Source organism: Emydura macquarii, unplaced genomic scaffold (assembly GCF_026122565.2).
Source record: "Emydura macquarii macquarii isolate MOO-44397 ecotype Brisbane River unplaced genomic scaffold, CSIRO-AGI_Emac_v2 contig_295, whole genome shotgun sequence".
Classification (NCBI taxonomy): Eukaryota; Metazoa; Chordata; order Testudines; family Chelidae; genus Emydura; species Emydura macquarii.
The window spans coordinates 11,431,781-11,453,239 of record NW_027130432.1 but is presented as its reverse complement, the minus strand read 5'-3'; the positions used below and the strand labels follow the sequence as shown (position 1 = coordinate 11,453,239).

The 21,459-nt window shown below is 47.2% G+C and overlaps 1 protein-coding gene and 1 long non-coding RNA gene across 4 annotated transcripts in view; both read right to left on the bottom strand.

The window, feature by feature from the left end:
* CPNE2 (copine 2) overlaps positions 1-17,720 on the bottom strand; it is a 157,286-nt gene extending 139,566 nt beyond the window's left edge. The window contains exon 1 of one of the 3 annotated variants that reach the window (XM_067552185.1): positions 17,367-17,720. The gene's annotated coding sequence lies outside the window, so the exon portion shown is untranslated. The remainder of the gene's footprint in view (positions 1-17,366) is intronic. The other 2 variants (XM_067552176.1, XM_067552167.1) reach the window with 2 other exon arrangements.
* On the bottom strand, positions 742-5,611 carry LOC137154370 (uncharacterized). The gene is made up of 3 exons (XR_010920199.1): positions 5,442-5,611; positions 2,470-2,536; positions 742-980 (listed from the first exon to the last, which is right to left on the bottom strand). It is a non-coding gene; the product is annotated as an uncharacterized lncRNA (long non-coding RNA).
* Positions 17,721-21,459: the final 3,739 nt, after the last annotated feature.

Genomic DNA, 21,459 nt, shown 5'->3' with positions numbered 1-21,459 from the left:
AGTTAAAGCACTTTAATGCCGCTTTGGAGAACTAGATTCCATCCCTGACTCTGCCACAGAGTTGAGTCCTCTGTGATTCTGATCACATCAGTTAACAGAAATTGTCACAGCTGACCAATAATTGTGTGTTGCTCATTATCTGGATGCCCAAAGTAAGACACCTGAGGCCTGATTTGCAGAAGTGCTGAGAGCTCACAACTGTAGCTGATGTCAATGGGAGTTACACTATGAACATATAAAATGTTAAGTTCTCTGGAAAAAAAAAATCTGGCCTTAGATGTCTCAAGTCAGGCACACAAGAGGACACTTGATAATTTTGACTTTAATTTCTCCATGCCTCAGTCCCCCATCTCTAAAATAGGTAGAGCAACCCCTATCTTACAGGAGTGTTGTGAAGATAATTAATTAACGTTTGTGAAGCACTCATATTAGTGACAAGTGCCATAGAAAAGCCCAACAATTCTGCATTCAGTACAGGGCTTGGATGATGTGCAGTAAACAGGGCCCAAGGCTACACACTGACTGATGAGCAGCTGTTCAGTATTTCTTTTTTATTCTCATTAAGGGAGCACAGTTGAGTCTCTGCACTGAATGATGCCAGGATCCTGTGGAAAAATTAGCCTATGACCAGTTAATTACACTATATCATAAGGCATATGCACAAGGAAGCCAGATTAAGGTTGCACAATGCCTTAATACTGGCATATCCTAACTTTTGAGTTACTCAACTTTGCAACCGTAGCATTCTTTTCAGGTAGTTTGTTGAGATGTTATCCATACATTTATGCAGTGAGTGCACAACACCACTATTCTTCAGGACAGGAAGTGAAGAAAAATGTGGTAGCCACATAAAATGCTGGGAGAAGTTTATTTTATTTCTTTTAGGGACTCCATGTAAGAGTCATGCTGGAATTTGGCCAAGCCACCAAGTTCATCATTCCTACAAGTCACACTCTCACGTTCCTGGAGCCATCCATGATCTTAAATACAAAGAACAATTTGCTAATCCCTGCAGCAATGAGCCATAGAAAATTTCTACTACGAAAAGCCTTCCTACTTATGCTGCCACCTCTAGTGTAGTCCAGCTGTGTTTAGTGCCTTGTTAACATTTAGCAATCCCAATTGCTTAGACTCTCAGATGTGACCTACTCATAATGACTTTTAACCTTTCTTTTTTCGCCCTGGAGAAATGTATCCACAGACACAAGGATTCGACTGACTCAGAGCTTGTCTTGATCAAGCTTTCTGTACTCTAAGCCACACCCTTTATTAGCCTTCCCATTCCTGCAGCCAGGCAGGAATATAGGAATTGCCAAGCAGGTCCCTCTAATAAGTCTCTGCTGGTGAACAACGGCCGGTGCGTCAGGAGAAATAAAGCCCGGCGCAGCCACACGGTCTTGCTGATTCTCACAAACCAAGTGGGGAAATGCCTGGCCAGTGCTTTGATGGGAGACCTCAAGATGCTCAAATCAGCCATGCAGAAGAGTCAGGAAGTGATTACTCTCTTGTTCTGGGAAAATACAGGATCAATATCTACAGATCCTTGCAGTTTGATCCTCTCCAGAGTGCTGGTCTCACAGATCTAAGGCTGCTTCCTCTATATGGGAAACTATGATTGCACCCACATGTGAGCCTCAACCATTATTATCCCCGCTGTCTTCCCTGCAACCTCCTAAGAAAGGATGGGCGCTTCCTATCTCATCCCAGGGCTACTTCCCTCCCTGGAAGAGGCAGGCAGCCAGCTGGCTCTCGAGAGCTCCCATTTCTGCCATGCTAGCCAGCTGGGAGTTTACAATTGGTGTAAAAGTATTTGTTTAAGGACTGACATTCCTGGGAAATTCTCTGTGCCAAATCCCTTTCATTCCCTTCTTGCGCTGCAGATTTATCTGCATTTTTATTTTTGCAAGGGCTTTTCAGTCTTGGGGGTTTCATCTTCCTGCCACCAAATAACAAATGCTACTGGAAACAGGCTTTCCTCAGCAATCCCAGACATATGACTGGGTTTGACAGCTCCACTGCGTTTCACAAGCAGGTGAGTATTGTTCTCATTCCCAAATTCCATTGCACTGAATCTGGGGCACATTCCCGCCCCTTTACACCACCCAGTAGCATAAAGGGGCTGGAAGTCAGGTAGCTCCACCCACCCAGAAATACCTCGGGCACACAGGGGTTGCGACCTAGGCAGCTCATGGGGCCCTAAGCTCTCCTCACTTGAAAATCCTGGCTATAGGTAGATACCATGGACAGGCAATGAAGGAAAAAGGTAGATATGGGGCCTGTGAGGAACTGGGAAGGGAAAAGCAAAAGCACGAAGGAGGGAAGAATTAGCAGCCAGCAAATAACGTGAGGTCTCAGGTGGGCAGCTCCTTTGTTTCCCCCACGTTAATACTAGAGGAAGAGTGGAAATCTGTGCTGTTGAGCCATTTCTTATCCGCTCTTTCCAACCTGCTATCTGGTTCCCCAACTCACATCAGACTTCTTGCAGACAGCAAAGGGCACCAAGCCAACAGAGGCTGCAGACAAAGTCCATCAAAAGCTGCAGGTAAAGGGGCGGAAAAGCAAAAGGAGAATCAAGATGTCTGCGAGCCGTGACAAAAAGTAAAGGCACACAGCTGGAGTGGGAAGGAGGCCGTATCTGCTAGAGCAGCTCAGAAAACGCTAATCGGAATGGAATGTCAATGAAAAATGGGGGCCGGGGGACATTCTCAATCATATGTATGACATTCCTCCCCTTCAGCCCCACACACACACACGCTCACAGCCCATTTGCTGCCCAGCTCCATTGCTTTCAAATGGTTACAGCGGGGGACTCAGAGACAAGACTCCTGGATTCAGTTCCCAACTCTGCTTTGTTTGCCACACAACTTGCAGCTGATCTCCTGCGGCCTGATCCAAGCCCCATGAGGTCAGTGGAAACATCCGTCTGACCCTCATCCTTAGCCAGCTGTAGTATCTGCACAATCATGTTTATTCTGTAAGGCACTCGCCCCTTGAATGAAGGCTCTATGCTACAGGAATGTGAATATATTATTTACTATTAGTCATGCTAATAGTGCTCCTCTAACGTGTGCTATTGCTGCTAGCACAATAACACCACTTCGCACTTATAAAATGCATTTTAATGTTCAAAGTGCTTTACAAGCACTAATAAATTAAACCTCCCACCCGCACTGCACACCGTTGTGGCAGGGCACTGTTATTAATATTGTACTCAGAGATGGGTCTGATACAAACAAACCCAGATTTTGGTACTGGAGTGACTGGATCTGAATTTCACGGCTGGGCCCCTCATTCTCTCTAGCTCCACAGACCCAGAATTTTACGGAATGTGAAACCCAGATCTTGTCACACAGATGAGGAAGCTGAGACAGAGAGGTGAAGGGACTTGTCCTGGGGCCCCATGGTGAGGCAATGACTGAGGCAGGATTTGAACTCAGGAACCTGACCACTAGACCACACTTCATCTGTCCATATAGAAAGGGGGGCCCTGGAGCCCAGCACACTGGCCTGAACACCAGACCAATTCAATTAGAATGTGATCAAACCATTATTTTCAAAACATAAAGTAGCCATTGCATTTCCCTATGAGGTTTGTGTACTTCTTGCTCCTCATTCATCTTGGAGAATGAAACCTGACAAGTCAGCACCAGTTTACTGAGTATGTTCCCATACTCACCTCAGTTTCACACTGGTGCGACTTCATAGACTCGGATGAAGTTACTCTTGATTTCCACCAGCATCAGTCAGAGAAGAAAGATGATTCAGTGGTTACAGCCCTAGCCTGGGACCAAGCAGGCCAAGAGTCAATCCCTGGCTCTGCCACAGACTTCCTGCATGACCCTGGGCAAGTCTCTTACTCTCTCCATGCCTCAGCTCCCCATCTCTAAAATGGGGAGAACAGCACTTCCCTCTCACACAGCGTTGTTGTGAGGTGCTCAGACACGACAGTAATGGGGCCATGTAAGTACCTTGGATGGATATGCATAATCAGGGCAGGTTGTTTGTTTCTTTGCTTTTAGAGGGATTTCAAGCTTCCAAGGGGGTTATTAGAACAAGGGAGAAGGAAAAAAGTGAGGAGAAAAATCTTTTGGGGAAAAAAAAGTAAGAGCATCTGTAGGCACGAAGAAAGCAACAAGCAAATGACCCAAACACGAGAACCAAATACGAACAGCGCCTCTGAATTCCACTGCACTTGGTTTCTGCTTTTTTCTGCTGACAGCTAAGCAAGCCAGCCAATTCTCAGAAGAGAACCACAGGCTGCGTGGTTAAAAGGCACCCCCACCTGTCCAATTACCGAGGCCCACGGCTGCCTGAACAGCCAGCCTCTGCAAAGCTGGAACAAACTGCAAAGCCAAAGTCTCCTCACTGTCTCTCTCATGACTACAGTGTGCAGGGAGGACGCTTCATACTCGGGGGGTGAGGCTGGGAGGGAAATCAGGCTAGGTTAATCCTATGCTGTGGGGAAAAAATTCAACCAGACCTGCACTGTTTTTAACCAGTCCTGGTCCAAATTCTGCTCCCTCACTGGAATCGACCGGGTTGATTCAATGGGACAGAAGAGTATTTGGCCCTCTGTCTCTAGCTCCTGACTGCCCTGGACTGCTGTGTCACTGCACAGAGAACCAGACAGGGGTGAGATCCGATGCTGCCAACAGCCACCAAACCCCACCTGAAGTCCCGGAACAGCTGCCAAGTTCTGCCCTCGCTCTGCCTCCTGCGGTTTTCAGTGGGTTTGCACACGTGTAACTGGCCCAAATTTAGTCCACAGAGTGATGTCCTGGATCCTCCCTGAATCCAACTTATGCAGAATACGGTGGAGTCTATCAATAATCAGTTATGTCTCCCTTATGTTCTGCCCAGCCCTGACTTTGCACAAAGGTTAGGGTGACCAAGCGGCTGCGGTGACCTCTGTCGGGGTTTCTCAGGTGGGTTTTCGATGACTGTGCCCTCAGGCCGAGTCATACACAGTCTGTATGTGAAAGAAAACAGACCCCTTCCAGGGCATACAAACCAACAGGGGTCTATCCCAGTACCCCTCCATTGATATCTCTGTATCTCTCCCCGGACTCAGGCTTTAAATAGCCCCGGCCCTGGTATGGAGCCATATACCCAGATCATCTTCCCTGAAGACAGTGTTTTTGCCCACCCTGGGCCTTTCTGGTCCCAGCTCTCCAGTTGGACCACTAAACCATCCAATTCCCTTCTGGGGGTATTAAAGTCCTAAAGGCTGAACCTTTTCCAGGTCTTCAGCCACTTTCCTGGGCTTATGTAAATTCACCATTTTCAGGGAATATGCCACTTCCCTAATGGCTAATGGGAGGGACCCAGCCCAGGGATCCTATGAATAGCAGCCACATGCCACTGCGTCCCCTTTAACTAGTCACTGGTTCTCTGGGCTACTTCCCATGACCCCAGCACCTTCACAAATGCTTCACCCTTACCGTAGGGCTGAAATCTTTTACTCAGTCCCAGCAGCCAGCCAGGAGCTCCTACTTGCTTCACTGGTCCCTGCCAGCAACTGATCTGTCCATAGTCCTGCCACTCCTTCAACCAGCCAGCCAGGAACACAGTTCTCCCTCCTCCAGCTCCAGGCATGAAATGGCTGTCTTTAACTACTGCAGCTCCTTTTATATGGGCCTGTAGTGCTCTGATTGGCTGCTTCCCATGCAGCTGCTCTAGACCGCTTGGAGGAATTCTCTACTGCTTCTTTCTGGGATGGGGTGTGGTAGGACCCTGAGGCCTCTTCTGGGCCTAGTCCACCCCGTCACACTGCCCTAATATGTTTATATTGTTAAAAAAAGTACAGGTTAAGATTACAAACCATGGGCCCAGCGTCACTCTTAGTAGCACCCTGAAGTGGCGTCTAAAATCCCGTTACACAATGTCTCCCACAGCAACTACACCAAGCGATTCACAAAAGAGAGATGTAATCAGTTCCTAACTGCACATAAGACAGAGAGAGAGAGAGATGAGAAAACACGTCACCTCTTTGGTGCAGTCGACCATGGTCAGAGCACCCACATTGCTCCCAGATGACAAAGGAGTGATGAGTCAGCAAATGAAAAGCAAAACGGGCTTCTCCAGCCCAGGTAGTGATGCATTTAGGGAGGGGTGTTGTTTTTAAGACAGGAGAGGATTAGCTGAGGCTCACTAGCATGTTTAGAAAACCACGACCCATTATGCACAATGTTGGTTTGTTGGGTTTTTTTTAAAAAGATGTTCCTTCCTTTCCCTAGAAGCCAGACAGCTGCGGAAAGATTCCGATCTCCATACCCTGGTGTAACTCTGGAGTTCCTTCGCTGAAGACAAACCAACTACACCAGGGTGAGCAAGATCAGAATCTGGCCTGTACCAGCCTATGACGCTGTCCTTTGATCAGGCTGTTTTGTATTTGTTCTCTGCCTGGTCACTGGTTGTTTTCTGAGCAGGGCTGGGGCAGTCTGAAGCTTAGTGGTTGGAAATAACAGGGACAGCCAATGATGGGGTGGGAGGTAGAAGGAAAGTATGAACTATCTATATCTAAGATACTTACAAGACCCTCATTACTGAAGAATCTGAGCACCTCACAGCCTGTGAATGTATTTATCCTCACTACAACTCAGTTAGGCAGGGCAATGCTACTATCTCTATTTTACAGATGGGAAACAGACACACAGAAACTAAGTGACTCACCCAAGGTCACATGGGAAGTCTGTGGCATGGAAGGGACTTGAGCTCAGGTCTTCGAAGTGCTAGACTAGGGTTCTAACCACTGGACCATCTTACCTTTCTAGAGCAGCCCCGCAGAATTCTCCCCACCCAGCTGGAGACAGAACTGCTTGACTCCTCTGTAACCAAGCCTGAAACTAGGCAAGCCTGACCTGGTTTGGGGTTTTGTTACCAAGAGCAAGCTTGCACTAGGTGCACCAAAAAGTTGGCAAACTTGTGATCAAGTCCGGGCTGCCTTTCACCATCAAAGAGGACAAACCCATGAGAGCAGAACCAGGAGGAAAGGACTGCATGAAGCCCTCCATACAGGTACTGTCACGTTTCAACCAGCTGTGTTTAGACATTACTTGTCACTTGGACATCCTCTGTGCCACAGACATATCTATTCAAGGGTATTACCCCGGCCTGGCCATCTTCTCCATATTTCACTGAAGGGGCTCGTTTGTGGTCTCTGCCGAACAGTAAGAACGAGTCAATTGTCAGGGTTATGGTGTAATGCTGGTATGGGAAGTAGAGTTATGTAACATGCAGGATATTGGGTTTCAAAACCGTTGAAGTTAAACTTGTCACCTGAGGTGAGGCGGGGTGTCAGGGCCAACTCAATCAATGCTGAAACCAATGGACATATGGGGAGACAGCCAATATTTACTGGAGGGAGAGGCTCAAGGATTTACAGAGATAATAGAACCCCAAGAGAAGTTTCTGAACAGGCAAGGGTGAGAGACAATAGCCTGTAACTGTTGAAGAGATGAAAGAAAAGGACCTGTTACCAAGGAGAGACCCTACCAGCAGGCGTGTCTCATGAAAGGTGGTCCCAGCTTTCTTCACCATACAAATACTGAACTGGATGAGAAATACCTTATTAGACAGGAAAGTAACTAATTAATAAGCATAGTCTATAGGTTGCATTTTATGTGGGTTTTTTCACTTGTAACCTCATATTCTGAAATACCCATACCCTTGCTTTTATCTGAATCTCTCTCTCAAGTTCTGTTACATTAACTTCAATTTGGTTTTACTACAGACACATCTAAGCACCTTGTGCTAAGGGCTGTGGTGAACTGAGCTGCACTGCTTCCATGGAGGCAGCTGATCAGCAGACACTGATGGTGTTCACAAGATAAGGGACTGGGCGTGCGAGGGTAACAAAGTGGGGTATGTAAATAGCTAGCCTGCACTGGGAAAAAGCAGAACTTGTGGAGCCCAAAGTGGCGTGCTTGTGTTGACAACAGCTGGTGGTTGGAGGGGGTTTCCCTCGGATGCACAGACAAGGGTCTCTGACACTATAAGTGGGTGGTAGTGATTCACCCCAGACATCTCGGGTACCCTGAAAACTCTCATGTCCTCCTACTCCTGCATGTGCTGAGAAAATTGTCTAACATTTTCACTCTCTGTGCAGCTGTCAGACTAGATCCAGCACTGCACCACTAATTCCCGGTGTGGACAGCACTATGTCAGCGGGAGAGCTTCTCCCACTGACATAGCTACCGCCTCTCAGGGAGATGGATTAACTAGACCGATGGCAGAGCTCTCTCCTGGAGGCTTAGAGAATTTTCATTAAAGTGCTACAGCGGCACAGCTGCATGGGGCAGCTGCGCTGATCCAGCATTTTAGGTGTAGATGTGCCCTTGCTTTTCGCCTCTGTCTCTCCATTCTTGTCTGTCCCCAATTTGTGTGTGTTCTCTCATACCCCCATTTGGCCCAGAAGATTCCCCACTCATCCTCATGGTGCTCATTTCTGGGCAGATTCTGTTAGGCTTTATTTTTAAGTGTGGCCCCTTAAGTGTTTCTTCCTATTATCTTAAGCGAAAAGTGCATTCACATGTCAGCTTGAACAAGGTTTTAACCCATAACAAGGTTTAACCCAGCCCATAACAACATAAAATGTGAGTACTGGCCAAAGGAGCAACATATCAATATTCTCTTGGTCTCAACTGTCTCAGATATATGGGCTGGGTTAAAAAAAACTCACTACACAAAAGAGACTGAAGTACATTTAGCATTAGGATTAGCATGTTTAATTTTTATCTTCCAATGTAAAGTCATTGCGGTGCGAGATTTACATTGCAAAGCATCATCCCCACCCAACGATGCTGAGTGAACCTTGGAAATACTTGGAGATGCTCTGAAGAACAAATATTCAAAACAAGAATCTTGCCTGGCACCTGCAAGACAGTGTGTTCATCTCTCTAAGTGTAAATGTGCACACAATTACCCAAGGTGTACATGCAACGGCAGGCAAAGCATGAGTCATTTCTACAGGTACGATTTAGGACCTGTGGTTTTCCAATTCAGCACTGAAAATCCTGTCATCAGAGCAGACAATCAGGATGAGACACACGACTCTAGGAGATATCCAGTTACAATAGAAAACAACTGACTCATTTGAGATCCCTTTTCCTCCACAACCATGGCCCAGATTCACCACTGTGCTATGGTCACTTTTTTGCCAGTCTGCCATCACAAAGGGGCCATAAACTTGGTGGATCTGGGCAGTGGAGTGGATGAGAATCCCCTGGTAACTTAAGGCCAGTAGCCACTGAAGTTGCTCCTAAATCACCACCTTAAACTTGCCCTCCCGCTCCCCATACAGGAGACGCAGCTGAAGAAAGGAGCATGGCCAAGGTATTCCTATAGCCCAATGAGCCGTGTCTGCTAATTCTCCCAATGGGCAGGGGGCAGCTGGGCATAAAAGAGAACAGCCTTGCTCTTCTGTTTCCCAGCAGAAGGATGGTGGCCAAAAGCAGACTGGCAAGATAGATAGGAGTTAAAGAAAGGTCCTTATAGGAATGAGATGGATTTCAAGGAAAGGAAAAATTATTCTGTGACACAATACTAGAGGGGTATGCATAAAAAATGCAGCAACTTCCATCCCCTGCAAAGCAGCGTTTGTCATGGTACACATTCAAAGCATTGCTGAAGGTCGATATGGACATATTAGTAAAACTGAACGGCCCATATTCATGCCTGGCGTAAATCTGTTGAACTCCATAGCATTACTTCAGGGATGAACATGTCCCAGTGTTTCTAAAGATGCAACTACGCTAGGATTTTCCCATCCTTGCTCTAGTGCCAGGCTGCTCCATCGGTGACAGCAATAATGGAATTGCTAGCGGAGAGGGGTGTTTTCACCACCATGTTATCTAATCCGGCTCATAGCACTCCCCAGCAGTAAGATATCTGAAGACTGACACCATGTCTTGCTCTGGCCTCATCAGGACTGATTTCCTGCAGCAATGATTTGAAGAAACCAACTGCTGATTTTGAGCACTATGAGCGTAAAGAAATAACCCCCAGCTCCTCATTTCTGGAGCCGTTTGGTAACTGCCATCCCTAAAAGCATTACGGCTGAAGCCCATGCTCCATGCACAGGTAAAACTCCCACCGACTTCAATGGCAGCTTTGCCTGTGTCAGAGAACACGGTCAGGTCCTATGTGCATTTTTCTTCTTGCCATTTTGAAGCAGAAAACTGCTCCCAGGCAGATATTTGACATGCTAAATTCTGACATCCTGATAGGGTTCTGTATCTGTCATAAGAATCCATGAAAGCAGAGATTTATAGTGAGAATTGAATCTGACAGACATTTAACTCCCTTCTAACCACCTTAGAGATTGCATAGAGGGGGTGAAAAGCACATCTGAACAGTTGCACAGACCAACCCACTGCAGAAGCTGGACTCCAGGACCCAGAGAAAATATCCCTTTCATTTGGAAGGATCCCAAAGTGCTTTTCAGACTGTATGTACATGTGTTAGTCTACCCTCCACTGTAGTGCAGCCCCCTCTGGAGTGGAACACAGCTGGTTAGCAACACAAGTTCCCAAGTTGCCAACTCCTGTGATTTTTTAACCTAAGTCTCATAGCAGTTGGTGTTTTTCTGAAAGCCCCATCTCCTGGAATCCTGTGAAAAATCTCAATTTACACTTGGAAAAAAAAGTTTTCTAGTCCTTTAAGTTTCTAGTCCTTGTAGCTTAGGAGAGCAGCTTGAAAACGTAACACCCCCATAAAGGCTCAATGACCAGCAGGTCAATAAGAAGAATTTAACTTTGCGTATATTTAAAAATGTTATGACTCTTTTTAGCCAATCTCAGGGGGTTTTTTTGTTTGTTTTTTTGGTGCCTGACTCCTACTTTCCGAGTACTTGGGATTGGCAATACTGCACTGAACAGTGTAGCATAAGTGGTGAAGCAAAATAATGTATCCAATGGAAACCACAGTGGGGAAAGCTACGCCAGAGTTGTGAGTAGCCAGGAGAGCTGGGTTAGAAAATGTCCCAATCCCTAACTTTTGGGGAGGGAGGGGAGGAAATGCCATGGGATCACAAATTGTCAGAGCCTGGGTTTGATGGGTCATCCAAGTGATGGCACCTCAGGCAGCACAGTGTCCCCAGTACAGCTGTAGGCACTAGATTACTGACTCAAAAGAAAGTGCCAGCTAAGAGAGCCAGTCAGGAATTTTCTGATGAAACAGTTTTTCATTGGAAAATTCCAATTTGTCTAGCAGAAGTGTTTGTCAAAAACAAAACATTTCCATGAAACTTCTGCTGCAATGCTTTCCTGCTAGCTGGTAGGCTACTGGAGAGCCTGGTTCTTTGAGAGCAGCCCGACTACACAACTTGTCTCAGAGTTAGGCACATCGTGGCTTCCTGGCTCCCTGTTGTGAAACTGGGAGTTTGGAAGCCCCAGAAACCTCTCAGGGCTTCTAGGTTCCCCTCTCTGTGCTGGGGGACACCGCAGTACACCCCAGCAGTCAGGGGAGCCCAAGGAGATTCACATTGCAAAGCATCATCCCCCACCCAGTGATGCTGAGTGAGCCCTGGAAAAACATTTGTTCTTCGGAGCATATGTTCAAAACAAGGATATAGCCTGGCAACCGCTCTCGTTTGTGTAGGAAAAACAGAATGGAAACCTTTTGATTCTTCTCTTTTGGAATTTTTTCAGAATTTCCTTTTGCGGGAAGTTTCAAAAGATGTGGTTTCAGGCCTGGCCTTAGTCACAGGCAAAGTATGAAATTGCCTAGGGTGGCAAAAGATAAAGGGTGGCATGTTTTCCCCTGCTGGGCTACAGCCACCCACCTCCTGCCCAGTCCTGGCATGCAGCCGGGAGCCCGCGCTGCCCTCTGTGTCCCCAGCAGCCACCCCTTCAAAGAACCAGGCTCCAGCTGCCCCTGGCTTTCTAGTCAATTTCACCTCTGGAGCTGAGTGGTGAAATTGACAAGAATGACAGCCCCTGCACCCTGCAAATACTCAAATTTTTCCAGGTGGGGGCGGGCCCCTCTAGGGCAGCAGAATATGTAAAGCCAGCATTGTGTGGTTTTCATTCCCACTTGTCACACAACCTTTCTCAAAACGTCAGGATCTTATGCAGAATGGAGATTCCAAGTTTCAACCAGCTCAAGCACCTACAGGGTGCTATCATCGTCATCATCCCTATGCACTGGAACGCTGAACAAGTCTAAACACCAGGTTTTTTCCTCATACTCATTCTGTAAACAAGTCTGTCAAATGAAAGTGGGCTCACAGCTATGCAGAGGCAGAAATTCAGTGTGTGGGGAGAGATACCTTGGGCCAAATTTGTCTGAGGTGTAACGCCCCTAACTTTGATGGCTTACACCAGGGTTAATTTGGGCCCTGGGGGCAATGAAGAAAACTGCAGCTAAAGCAAATCTCAATGACTGAGGGTGATTTTGGGCGGCTAACTACCCTTTTAAAAGACACCTACGTGACTTAGGAGCCCAAGTGACTACGATGTTTTTGAAAATGGAATTTGGGCTCCTTTCATTTAGGTGCTTTTGAAAATTTTACCCTGCTTCTGTCATTTAGCCTATAAATGCCCATAGCAGAGCTGAATGGCCACAGAGGAAACAGTACTGCCAATTCAGAGCATCCAAAAGTCATGAGTCATACCCCTCCTCCCCCACAACGAAAACGAATAAATAAATAAATAAATACAGATTTGCTTAAAACATGTTTAAAACAATGTTGGGCTCTTTCTATTGGCCTTCTGTTTTGTGAGCCTTTTTGGATCACGTTTTCAAGCTTTTTGTTGCCACCATGAGGATTAACTTTTTCTTTTCAATGGAAGCCGAGATTCTCAAGGAATCACACACAGAAAAACTATGGGAACTGGCAACAGCGCAAGAGAACCATAGGCTGAAAGCCTGGTTCTGCTCTCCTTTAGACTGATATTACACTCAGAGAATTCCACTGATTTCAGCGGAGTAACTCCTGATTTACACCGCAAGCAAGAGCCAAATTAGGCCCTGAATCCAGTCAATTTAAACCAGAGGTTAGTACTTTAGTCAGGGACAGGTGCTTAATCCTGCTTCCACTGAAATCTGTGGGAGCTCTTCCATGGAGTTTAACCAGAACAGCATCAGGTTTTAGGTTATTACTAGCTCAGAGGCTAATATCACTCTCAATGCACTGCACTTAAAGGCACCAAAAACGCCACGTTCAAAGCCCAATGGACAATGGTATTACAGCATCGTCTGTTACATCCACCCGGGCTCCTTCTGAACCAGTCAGCTCCCAGTGCAATGCAATTAGAAAGTTCTAGGTGACCCAACCTGTCCACGACAATGTAGGAAGAGAAAAGAGACACCACAGAGGGGAGGAGGAAAAGTCATATCCAAAGGCTTTTAAAATTACAAGCCACATCTCCAAGTCAACCCAGGGAATTTAACATCACCGGTGATTAGGCTGTCTTGTTTTCCTTTCAACAGGCAGAAGGGATCAGATAAGAAGCTTGTTCCCCACATACAATGCAGACCACAGGGCAACAAAGCCACGCAGATTGTAGGTCAAACAAAGGTTTTTAGATACACTCTGCTCCAAAGAAGGTCATGTGAATGCATTCCACTTAGTGGAGGTAGTATTAGGGAATGCTGAGCCGGTACAGATCTTTAAACAACTGCAGAGTTCGGATCCAATCCTGAGAGGTCTGGTAATTTAAGCAAAGGGCTCTCACAAAATTGTCCCCATGGCCTGGGATAAATCCCTGATATAATTTGACAGGGGTGTGTCTGTTTGCAGAGAGGAAGGTACGGGAATGAGGCATCAGTTCATTTGTTTCCTCATATAAAAATGTAAAAAGCTGTCTTATAGCCATAGCCACGGAGGGTGGCAAACACACACACCCAGGGCCAGACTGAGATAACCTCAGAGTTTGTTTGACTCAGAAGAGTGGCTACGTTTTAGCTGAGGTTTAGCTAATGCAAACTAGCGAAACCCAAGCAGGCTGACCAGAGAGCAAGTGTGAAAAATAGGGACAGGAGGTGGGGGGATAATAGGCACCTATAGAAGAAGAAACCCCAACTATCAGGACTGTTCCTATAAAATCAGGACATCTGGTCACCCTAAACCCAACCCAACCTTGATGCCTTTCCTAGCGTAGATGCTTAAGCTTGCTTTCAGCCAGCCAGAGCCCGGGGTAGAGTGGATCGTCAAGTGGAAAGCCACAATTTAAATAATCAATTTTAATCAACTTTTCCATTTGTACTTCAGTTATTTTCTAAAGATGCATTCCCATTTGTTGATATAACCATTAAACCATTGACTGACAGTTAACTAGAGCCTTTACACTAGATTTGGTACATCTCTTTGCTGCTCAGGAGGGTACTCTACAACTATATATATATATATATCTATTTAAGCAATTATATAGCTTAATATTTTCAGATTCTTATTGTACATTTTTAGTCTGTTAGAAAATGGTGAATGATTGCTTATTTACTAGATAACTTTGATTTGTACCAAGTGGCATTAGGATGGTAACTGGAATTTAATTAAACACACAGAACAGTGTATACAATCTATTTTTATTAAACAAAACAACCGTAAGTGTTTTGGATACATAAACTTCTCTATCCAAAATGGTTTCACATTTACAACTAAACAATTTATTAAACAGCAGGATTAACTGTACTCAGTGAATTAAACTCATTATTTCAGGTCAGCCTGGGAAAATTGTTGCATATGCCTAAATGAAAGCCTGCTCGCCTAAGTCTCTTGAAAATGAGACAGTTTCCTAAGTTACTTAGGCTGATCTATTGTGCCATATTTGTAAAGCTCAGCCTCAAAAGTTGGATTTTTTTCCACTGATTCTTGAAAAGCAGCCTTTAACTGAAACGCTTTAATAGAGGCTCATGTATTTAGCTTATTTATTTTTTACTACCATGTTTTAAGACATGATTTGATGCTTCTTGTAACTTTTCCCTTAACTTTCAACATTCTGGGCCATGCATTTGTGTCGATGTTAACAGCCGACAAACTTCATTAACAGCCTTGAGAACTGCAAAGTTGAATCCTGGGCTACATGGGAAGCTACCAGAGAGCAGGAGCTGAGCAACTGAACTCTGCAGTAATACCAAGAGTGATGAATTCTAGGGATTTGTCTACACTAAAGGCCAAGTTCTAACCCCAGTTCCTCCAACGTCAATCCAGAACAACTCTAGTGTATTCAGCGATATTACTCCTGACTTAGGGCTGGATCCACATTTCAATGGGAAATGGATCAGGCCCTTGCAGAGGTGTGACTGAATCAGAATCTGGCCCTCAGGCCTGCTTTGCCACAAATTTCCCATCCCTGCAGTTTCACAGGTGATAGCAAAAATGGGCATGCCAATATATCAATTCTTATTGTTCCATACAGTCCCTTGGCTCCAATCGTGTTGTGTGTGTAAGGGGTTACTCACATGAGGAAGTGTTACCGGATCAGGGTCTTAGTTTGACAATGTGGGACAAGAAGGGAAAATATTTTCCTGGTTCAGCTCATTCTTCCGGTGTTCATGGCATTCAGTTGATCCAAAAGCTGGATGGAGCATAACAGCGTGCTACTTCTTGGTAGCTCAGTGGCCCTATATTCTAATGATGAACTTCCTAACCTTAGCCAGGGACCCGAGCTGTCACTAACACCCTGAGAGCTGTTCTGAAAAAGAAAGGGAGCTCTTCCAACCACCTCCTATACAAAATATTTAATCAGCCACCCCGGCTCCAGCAGACCTAGATACTACAAAGCAAATAACAGTGTTGATGATAATAGCCAACAACAAAGGGTACAAAAGTGGAGGCACCTCACAGCCTGCTGGCAAACAAGCACTTCTGCATGTCTGCCTTGTAGCTCACAAGCTCGTTGCTGTTCACTCTGACAGCAAGTGGGGCAGAAGAAGGGGGGGCACCTGTACCACTGAGCTACCAGAAAAGTATCCAACACCTCAAAGCAACCAAGCCCAGGTTCTCTGGAAGTTAACAATCAGAATTCAAAGCAGGTCAACTGTGATCTCTTATCCAAGGTAATTTTTGGGCATATTTGAATCCAGGCTAAATCCTAAATTGCCACTCACAACAGCAGTCCCGTCAAAGTCAACAGGGCTTTATTGTGCATGGTAGAGCCAGGAGACAACCAAAATCTGGGCCTCACTACGAACACACAGTGCCCTGCAGAGTTTACAATTGCAACAGATGAGACAGCCAGAGTGGGAGCAAAGTGGCATTATTGAGTAAGCTTCATCCTGGCATGAGGAAGGCAAGCGGGATCTGTAGTACACGGCAGAGAGAGAGGAACGGGCTTTACAATGTGCTGTAGCACACAGGCACCATAAACGCTAAACAAACCCCAGAAATTCCCAGAGCTGCTGCCCAGAATCAGGTTCATTCTCATGTCTGGGGGGTATTTTAAACATAGGGTGGATGGATGTGGGCCCCTGCCAGCATTAAAAGAGCCTTTTCTTCCTCTCCCCTCCAGTGACAAAACACACACACACACACACACGGACAATTATGAAACTGCAAGAGAAGTACAGTGTTTCCCTTCCACACTTCTTGATCCTGCAGACAGATCCAGAGTCCATCGGCTGTAATGGATTCTCCTTGCAAGGCACTAATGACTTGGATTTTGTTTCATATTTTTAGATGAGGTGAGCTCTCAGGAGCTTTAAAAGGGAAAAAAATATCTTTTCACAGCTCTATCACCTGCAGGAGCAGGGATTTTTCACTCCCCTCGTTGCTGCTGCTACATTGGACAGGATGCAAGGTGCCTGGCATCAGGTATTGGACCCCCAGAAAGGCAGGACACGGCAATAATTAAAGTTATTTAAAAAAAAAGAAGGGCTCGAACAACGGGGACCATTTAGCCTTTGATCTGACCGGCTAAGTGGAGTTTGACTGACGCAGACGCTCATAACCCACCACAGGTGACCATGCTGCAAACCGCCCCTGGCAATCGGATTGCCATTTCCCAGCAAGGGCCTTTCACAAGGGGGTGCACATTCAGTGGGGCTCCTTAGAGCAGCCTGCCAGTGTTTCTGTTCAGCTGGGGGGGAGAGAGGAGGGGACTGACGGGCAGGGGCAGGGCCAGCCCTGGGAGGCGGGGGACGCCCTGTTCTCTCTCGGTCCCGTCCCGAGGTAAACAGTTTCCTGGATTTAAACCAAGTGGTGCAGAAGTAAGGCCAAGAGTCAAACCCCAGCCAGCCCGCTGCGAGCCCGCCCCGCCCCGCCCCGCCCCGCTTCCAGGAAACTTGCAGCCCGCAGAGGGCCCCAGGCAACAGACCCCGGGGCCCCCCGGAACTTGCAGGGGCCACGAGCGAGGCGTCTGTCTCCCTCTCGGGAGCTTGCGGGGCGCAGAGGGCGGCTCCCCGAGCCCGGCCCGCCGGTTACTTACAGCTGTGCCGCCCCTGGCTCCGGGACGTGGGGCCCGCCGCGCCTCACCGAGCTGCTGCCGCTGGGGCCGCCGGGGGGAGCCGCTGGAGCATCACCGGAGAGCCTCCGGCTGGAGGGTCCCGCTGGGGCGGGGATCAGTGGGCGAGCATCGCCGCCTCCTCTCGGCGGGGACGGCCGCCCGGAGGGCTCCGCGGGGCACAGCCGAGGCGAGCCGTGCCACGCTCCCGGCTCGCCGCTGGATCCTCCTGTGCCCGGCCGGCGGACGGGGGCGCAGCGCTGGGGCAGCCCTGGCGCCGCTCCTCGGCCGGCCGGCAGCGCAGCGATCCGCGAGCAACTGGGGAATCAACGAGCGAGGGGTGGGATCAGAGCAAGGCGCGCATCGCCCAGCCATGCGCACGCAAACGATCCCCCAGCCCGCTGGACTCCACCTCCGAGCGAGGGGAGGCAGCAGCGCAGGGCCGGCCCCCCTCAAAAGCCAGCTCTCCGGCGCTCTGCCCCGGCGCTGTGCCAGCCTGCCCTCTTGAACCTGCCCCTTCTGCCCCCCGGGTTGCAGCAGTGTATAAATGCCTCCTCCCCCCTCTGTTGCCCCGGCCACTCCAGCCTGAGTCGCACAGAGGAGTCAGCCTCGAGGGAGGTTGACTTTTAGTAAGTGATTCTTTAACCCACCCGGTTCCCAGGGTGGAGGGGTCTTTCCCACGTGGGCACTCATGTATGTCTCACGCTTGGAGGGTAAAAAAAACAACCACTCTAAATATCTTTGTCAGGGTAGCTGGTCCTTCCAAAGTAAATAATTATTAATGAATGACCCTGCAAGAGAAGCTCTCTGATATATGTCACACAAATGGTATTTTTAAAAGAATCTGGTTCTTAAGAAATTGCTTTTAAACCTGTTCCCTGGGGCAGGCTGGTGAAGCATTCCGTGCTGCTATCAAGAACAGGGACAACAGTTTGTAAGAGGTTCATGACTATTTAGAAAAGCTGGACATGCACAACTCCATCGGGCCTGATGCAATGCATCTGAGGGTGCTGAGGGAGTTGGCCAGTGTGATTGCAGAGCCATTAGCCATTATTTTTTAAAACACGTGGCAATTGGGGAAGGTCCCTGATGATTGGGAAAAGGCAAATATAGTGCCCATCTTCAGAAAAGGGAAGAAAAAGGATCCAGGGAACTACAGACCAGTCAGCCTCACCTCAGTCCCTGGAAAAATCATGGAGCAGGTCCTCCTGGAATCCATTTTGAAGCACTTGGAGGAGAAGTACGTGTTCAGGAACAGTCAGCATGGATTCATCAAGGGCAAGTCATGCTTGACCAACGTGATGGCCTTCTATGATGAGATGACTGGCTCTGGGGATGTGGGGAAAGCGGTGGAAATGATATATCTTGTCTGTAGCAAAGTTGTTGATATGGTCTCCCACAGTATTTTTGTCAGCAAGTTAAAGAAGTATGGGTTGGATGAATGGACTACAAGGTGGATAGAAAGCTGGCTAGATCATCAGGCTCAATGGGCAGTGATCAATAGCTTGGTGTCTACCCTCTCTTTGAGAGGAGAGGCTGAGAGAACTGGGCTTATTTAGTCTGCAGAAGAGAAGAGTGAGGGGAGATTTGATAGCAGCCTTCAACTACGTAAGGGGGGGTTTCCAGGGAGGATGGATCCAGGCTGTTCTCAATGGTAGTAGATGACAGAACAAGGAGCAATGGTCTCAAGTTGCAGTAAGGGAAGTCCAGGTTGGATATTAGGAAACAGTTTTTGACTAAGAGGGTGGTGAAGCACTGGAATGGGTTACTTAGGGAGGTGGTGGAATCTTTATCCGTACAGGTTTTTAAAGACCAGCTTGACAAAGCCCTGGCTAGGATGATTTAGTTGGGTTGGTCCTGCGTTGAGCAGGGGGTTGGACTAGATGATCTCCTAAAGTCCATTCCAACCCTAATCTATGATTCTATGTAACAAACAACAAGGAAAATTGCGGCCAAATCTTGCAATCCAAGCCACTCGGGTGGATTCCTGTGGCTGTACGATGCCCTGAAAGCGCCGTATGGGTGGAAGAAGCCCTCTGCATGGATCCAACTGCAGGGGTGGGGCCTTTAGCTTATACCAGGTCACACAACTTGTCTGAACAGCTTGTGGTTTGTTTGCTAAAACTAGCCCCCAACCATTTCTTGCTACCACGTTGCACATGATGCATTTTTGGTGAACTGAGAGGATTCCTTTGAACCTTTGCTATTCATTTGAACTACATGTTCGTGGTATTGTTGCCCAGTGGATGATCTAGCCTTTATAAACTACTTCAGCCTAAACTGAGAGTTATTTTGCCATGAAACAAATTCCATGTTGGGATCAAACAAATCTCAGCTACTGGCACAGAATTCACCTTCCTTCGATTAAACCTTGCCCCCAGGGGGTGCTTCACGCCATCTTCTGGACTGTTGAAAGCATGTACAAATGCCTCCCTCTGCCCCTTCTGCTCACTGCCTTCTCTAAAACATACAGGTTACTAATGTATTTTAAAAAAAATCTTCCAAAACAAAACACTCCACTGCACATGCTTCTTCTCTGGTTGAGAACAAAGAAGAGGTGACAGCTGTAGTCAAGTTGCTTAGTGAACTACTGAATCTGATGAGTGTCCTCAGTACCTACAGGCTCAAATTCTGATTCCCTTTTGGCAAAGGTGGCCAGAGCCAAGTTCTGTTTAGAAATTGCTGAACTACCAGTGGGTAATTTTCCTCACTCTTGGCCCATCTGTAATTCAGACACTGCCTTTGAAATGTTGCATTGCACTGAAGTGACCTTTCGCAGTCTCAGTGGGATAAGGCTGGTCACTTTTTCATCCAATGATTCCATGTCAGTGGAAAATCAAGGAAGCCATTTTCACCTCACAGCAAAACAGAGGGTTAATGCTGCCAGCGGCCTCTGTGCAGAGCACCCATTGGGCTCAATGAGTGTTTTGTGCATTGATTCCTGGCAGGATTGGGCCCAAAAGCATTTTAAAAGTAAAATCTTTAAAAGGCGAAATTTACCATCACTAGCATCTGCACAAACCCCACAACACTGCTTTGGTGGGAAGAACCTAATTAAGGATCGGAGTGTGGTCAGAAACACCTCCTGCCCCCCTAGGGAAGGGCATGGGGCAGCAATACAGCCCTTCTGTGATTGTTGCTTCAGCTTTTCTCTTCCCCCCGTCCCCACATATTCATAGCATTAAGGCCACAAGGGAGACCATGAGATCATCTAGTCTGCCCTCCTGTAAATCACAGCCCAATGCATTTCACACAGTTACCCCTCCATTTAGCCCCATAACTTGTGTTTGACTAAAGCATCTTCCAGAAAGGCATCCAGTCTGGAAGTTAAGATATCAAGAGATGGGGCAGCCACCACTTTCCTGGGTAGTTTGTTCCAATGGTTGGTCATCCTCGCTGTTAAAAAAAACTGTGCATTATTACCAGTGTGAATTTGTCTGGCTCCAACTCCCACCCATTGGTTCTTCTTGTGCCTCTCTTCCCTGGGTCAAAGACCTCTTTAGTATTGTTGCCCTTTTTTGACCTGAATGACTAGTCAAATTTTGGGGTCCTGAGGCTATTGCAGCTGGAAGCAGAAATGGATGGAATCTGGTATTCTCTTTCATGCAAGCTTGCTTATTTCCAAGGAATATACAAAGTCCTGCTTCTCCAAACGCAGCAGGAACCACAAACAAAAGGAGCAGTTGTTTAACTTACAGCACCAAGCCTCTTTAGCCAACAGACCCAAATGCTGTCTCTAGTTTTTCCCAGGATCGTACTGTGCTCAACAGCTACCACTGGCTTTCTTGCCTCTCTGTTCTTGTCTGTTTCTGTGTGTTCTCTCAGACACCTAGGTTCCCACCTGGTCCCAATAATCTGTGGAACCCCGCCCCCCCACGTGGTGCTAGCTTCTGGGCAGACTGTATTAGGCCTTATTTGAGCTGTGGCCCCTTGACAGTCTCTTACAACTGTGTTAAAGGAAGGGCACATTCACCCATCAGGCTGAACGAGGTTTTAACTCGATCCATAACATTATGAACGGGAATAGCTGCTGCTTCCTCTTTGTTCCCCCTGCGCGTGGCTTCCCAGCCACTGGCTC